General features: G+C 35.8%; 1 pseudogene; it reads right to left on the reverse strand.

Annotated features, from left to right (window-relative positions):
* Positions 1 to 1,840: 1,840 nt before the first annotated feature.
* On the reverse strand, positions 1,841 to 1,959 carry LOC118610424 (annotated as a pseudogene).
* Between the last annotated feature and the right edge of the window lie 3,762 nt (positions 1,960 to 5,721).

The following is a 5,721-nucleotide window of genomic DNA, read 5'->3' on the forward strand; positions in this document are numbered from 1 at the left end:
CATTCAAATATTCAAATAAACTACCTTCTCTGGATGTCACTTTCTTTGTAAAAAAAAATAAAGGGGGGTGGTCACAGGCAGGTCATGTTTTATTTTCTCTAGTCCCTCCCTATCTTAACACTTTTAATAGTTTGTTGTTTACTTGGTTACTAACCCTGCTGGATGTGGAAGTAGTAACAATAGACCAAGAAGTGAGAATAACTCTCTTTCTTTGACATTGATGGCAAGGACATTTGTACTTTCTTGAAGGAAAGAAGGAAATTCTCCTATAGAATGCATTTCTAGGCCTCATTCTAGCCTTTGGCTCAAATGACCCTAAATATAACAGCATTAGCTTCATACGGAACTAAATGACTTGGAGCAGGATTTTGACATGCCTGTCTTTGCCAATTCCTGCTAAACTGCTTGTGCTGTTTTTCTTTGTGAATCATTCCACACTCACTCAGTTGTGCCATCGCCAACTGCTCTGGTTGGCAAGGCCCTCTGAGGGCTTCACAGGCCACTGCTTGTGGCGCAGCGCCAAATGGATTATGGAATGGATGATTGACAATCACATAAGCATCCTGCCTTGTGGCGGCACAAAACGTAACTGTTATTATGTACGGAGCCTTTCAAAACACCATGTTAAATAGCCCATGTGAAAGCAAATTAACACCAAATTACTATTAGGAGCTACTTTTAAAACAGATGAATTGAGAGACCAAGGATGCTTACTTCTAATCAATCACCAGTGTTTCTCTTATTTCTGCTTCTTTCATGTCCTGCATAGTTCTGTTACCCATCATTTATCCGTTAACTTGCTGCAAGAGCCTCTTAAATGGACTTTTGTTTTTGGTCTTATCCATTTCAGTCTGTTTTCTACACTGCCATATATTTCTGGAAGGTTCCTTGTAGTGTTCAAAATAAAATGCGTCTGCTTAGCATTATATAAAATGCCTTTCCTGTAAGAGGACCTTCCAGACTCTCTAGCTTCATCCTTTGCCCCCTCCCACTGGCTCACCTCACATATAACCCTGTCTGTGGTAATTCTGTCACATATGCAAAACCGTAATAACAATACTTAAATGCAAATTTTAATGAAATAAATCATTTACCTTATAAAGTCCCATTAGGTATTCCTAGCAGGGTTCATTTTTGGTTAAACCTGAACGTATGCAATTGGCCCTGAGAGCAGCACACAGCTCAGAGAGAAATTATTCAAATTGAACACTTTACTGGGTTGAATATTAGTCTTCAAAAAGATGTATCTATGCACTAATCCCTGGAACCCGTGCTTGTCACCTTACATGGCAAAAGTGAGTAATATTCTATGGCTTAGCCAGTTTGGCTGCTGTAATAGGATACTATATACTGGGCAGCTTAAACAACAGAAATGAACTTCTCACTGTTCTGGAGGCTGGGAAATCCTAGATCAGGGGCTGGCAGATCCAGTGTGTGAAGTGGACACAGTTCTTGGATTGTAGATTGTTGCCGTCTTCTCATATTCTCATGTGGTGGAGAGTAGAGGGAGAAGAAGCAAGTTCTCATGTCTCTTCTTATAAGGATGCTAACCTTATTCATTCATGAGGGCGTCACCCTAATGACCTAGTTACCTTCCAAAGGCCTCATTTCCTAATACTCATCACATTGGGGGTTAGGCTTTCAATATACACTTTTTTTTTTTTTTTAGGTGTGGGGGATACAACAGTTTATAATGCTGCATGTGATAAAAGATGTACTTTAGTTAAGGAACTTTGAGAGGAGATTCTTATCCTGGATGATCTGGGTTGGCCCTCACTACAGTCACACGTCACACGTAGCCTTCTTTTTTTTTTTTTTTTTTTTTTTTTTTTTTTTTTAATGCCTACAGCACCTAGTCTTTCTAGCTGGTCTCCCATCCAAGTACTAATTAGGCCCAACCCTAATTAGCTTCCAAGATCAGACGGGATCAGGCTTGTTCAGGGTAGCATGGCCATAAACACACATATCCTTATAGTAGAGAAACACAGGGAGTTTTGAGACAGAAGAGGAGAGAGCAGTGTGATCAGGGAGGCAGAGACTGGAGTGATGTGACAAATCAAAGGATTCTTGGAGCCACCAGAAGCTGCAAGAGGCAATGGAGAATTCTCCCTTACAGCTTTGGAATAAACGTGGCTCTGCCAACACCTTGATTTTAGACTTATAACCTCTAGAACGCTGAGAGAATACATTTCTGTTGTTTTAAGCCAATAAATTTGTCATAAATTGTTACAGCAACCACAGGAAACTAAGACAAGCACTTTAGTGAGAAACGTTGTTAACTAGTAGAGCATAGAATCAAGCAGATGGCATCAACTGAATACTTATAAAGCATATAAATGGTTCGCCCAATATAAAATTATCATCCCCACATTAAATGTGACTTAGAGATCATTTACTCAAATGGTTTATTTGACACAGAGGAAAGATGAAGACCATTGAGTTTCAGTGGCTTCCCAAAGCTGTATGTGAGCTGAATGGCAGAGCCATGGCAAGAGTTCAGGTTGCAGAGAACCCCAAGGCTCCCTTCATCAGTCTTTGCAGCCACTCAGTTAAAAATGACACCCTGTTCAACATAACTCTGTTTGTAATTGTGAAACGTTGAAATACGGCTAAGTCTCCAACAATCGAAAATTAGTTTAGATAAATTATGTTGCATCTAAATGATAGGAGACTGGGAAGTAATTAAGAAATATTCCAGTCATTGAAATAGATATGAAATTTTAATAATGTACATAGAAATAAATTCACAATATATTATTAGAGAAAACATGCAGTTAACCAAAAAAAAAAATTCTGGGTACAATCTCATTTTTATGAAGAAATCATGAAAGATACTTCAATATTAATTTGAAAGACTATATACCAAAGTGTTCATTGTAGTTTCCTATGATCACAAGGATTATAGATGACTTTTGTTTTTCTTTATATTATTTTATAATTTCTACATAATAAATATTTATTTTATAATAATTTTTTTTTTTTTTCATTTTAAACATCCATTGTATGCCTATTTCCTCAGGCACTGCTCAGGACACCAGATAAAGACATCTTGTCTATACTTTTTCTGAGAGTAAGATTAGGGGGTTGAGATTCAGGATGTAAAGTGAAAAAGAATAATCAAGAAGCAAGTCAAAATGTGTTTGGCAGATGGACAAAAGGGAGAGCAGATACACCGACTAGAAGGTGGCAAGTTTGAGGATTGGCCTCAAATATCTTCCCAGTTACCTAACTATATATATCATGATTTGTGTTGCCATTATTAATTCCAATAAATAGATTATTTTGAAGACTCAAAGTTCTTCTCTAAGTCAGACTCAGACAGGACAGTCTATGGAAAATCCAAGCAGCGTAACTTGAACGGCTTGGAGATGTACCTTCCACAAAGATGAGAAAATGCTGAAGTCTGCCTTGCCACAGAGAGGACGGCTGGTGATAGGAGAAGAGTAAGGAGCGGCTTAGCCTGAAAACAGGAGAGAATTTAGTCAGGAACAAAAGCGAATGCAGATCTATGTTTGTATTCATGTGAGCATTAGCCTTTGTGTTACCAACTGGCCTTAGAAATTTAGCGAAGTTAATTTTTCAATGAGCGTTGACTTTTGAACAAGGGGAAAAAGAATCAAAAACACTCCACTCGGAAACTAGAATGATAGGAAAGTAAATCTTTTAAGAAATTGCTGGTGATTTTATATCTTGTCCTGTGGCAAGTTCTAGCTGCATTTATAGCTGAAATAAATTATTATTCATAGTACCTTTTGGTGAGTATAAATTGATATGGTATAACTTTACGAGGAAACAACTTGGCACATTGAGCAATTTGTCCAAAAATCTTGAGGAAATCACTTGAAAGGCAGATAAAAATCATGTATAAATATATCATCACTATGAAATTCATAATATTGAAATCACAGAAATAAATTAAGTGTCCAAAATTAGATGAATGATTAAGTAATATATGGCTCATAAATATGATGTACTCTTCTGTGGTCATTATGTTTATAAATAATTTAGTGAATAAAGGTAACATTGTACATAAAACTTTATGTTAACTACACACAATTTGTATACATGCATACACGTATATGCACAAAATCCTTTGAAGGACATCTTTATCTTTATAAGTTTATAAAAATAAAGTTATGCATACCACTTTTCAAAAACATAACTACATATACAGTGAGACATATCCGTAATGTCATACTCATCTTTCTTTTTGCAAAGTAATGAATATCTTATTTTTTCTATATTAGAAGATCAAAAATATTGAAGATTATCTGATACAGATTAATTGGAAAATGGAGAAAAAACATGAACATAACAAATTTCTTTGTTTTTTCTTTTAAAAGAATGCCATGTGCAGATAGACCTCAGTTGTTTGTTCTGTTTTAGCAACACATTGCATATTTCGTACAGTGGTAAATTATTTATAGGTAAATTTTTCGAATGCTGGGATAGTTCTTTGTAGTTCTGAATCAACAAGGAGACAAAAAGCAAAATACAAAAATATTCTAGCTGATATTCCTTAGAGGCATGCCTTAACACTCATACACAAAGTAAAATAGAAAAGGTTTACAAGAAGTACCAATGTTGCAATTCTCTGCATTTGCAATGATGATTTACATCTTTGCCTTCTCATGGAGACTGCCTGGCTGGCACAGAAGTACCATTGTTTGTGGCCTCCTCAAAAACCTACTCTCTACTATCCTTCCCCATAGTTACCCTTTTCTGCTATGAGAACTCTGACTTTATTATGTAACAGAAGGCTATGAACTTCAAAAAAGGTTGGACCACAAGGCAAATTTTGCTTTGTCTAAATCAATCATAGTAATAACATTTCTCTTATCAATGACATGTGATGTCACTCAGATCAATGAGGTGTGAAGATAAGTCTACCATTGTTGCTTCTGGGAAGATTTCTTAGCTCTTAAAGTAACAGGGAAAGGATAGTGCCTTTTCTATGGGGAGGAGGACGTCACTGTCATCTTGCAATCATGAGGAAGCTAGTCAAACATTGAAGATGACAGAATAATCACTCATAAGAATGTGGGCCTTTCAAGACACGTTTGAGATATTGGCTTAATTGGCTAGGAGCCACACCAGTGCTATCCCACCTTTTACTTTTTTTTTTCTCCCTATTTATTTGTTTGTTTGTTTGTTATGATTTTACCTTTTTTTTTTTGTGATGATGATGATGACATTTGTTTAAAAAGTCTAGTAAATTTTAGGCATACAATTCAACAGTAAGGCATATATATATTGTGTTGTGTATTCATCACCCATAGTTAGATTTTACTTTTTCTTATATGAGATGACAAAGATGTTTTTAGTTTTGTTTTTTTATTTAAGTACTTCTGAGTTGAATTTTCTGTGGCTCAAAGCTGAATTAATTTATAATTTCAATTCATATAGAAGATAAGAAAAACGTTGAGGCGAATTCAGTTGTATTATGTGAGATCTATGTTCAATCAGTACACTCAAAGGGCTGGGGAGACAACTTAGAGAAAAGTTAGGGTCTTGAGAGAGTCATGCAGGGAGTTTAGGATCTGCAGTGAAACTTTGCAGTGATAAGGACCCTTTAGTGATTTTGAACAAGGAACTGATAAGATTTGATTTTATTTCTAATTCATTTTTGTGTGCTTTCAATTGTTGTTGTTTTTTTTTCTACCCTATTTGGAGTTAATTCCTCAGATATAGTAAATTGTTTTGCTTCCATTTTTTTCCCAT

This window comes from Rousettus aegyptiacus, unplaced genomic scaffold (assembly GCF_014176215.1).
Source record: "Rousettus aegyptiacus isolate mRouAeg1 unplaced genomic scaffold, mRouAeg1.p scaffold_m13_p_12, whole genome shotgun sequence".
Classification (NCBI taxonomy): domain Eukaryota; kingdom Metazoa; phylum Chordata; class Mammalia; order Chiroptera; family Pteropodidae; genus Rousettus; species Rousettus aegyptiacus.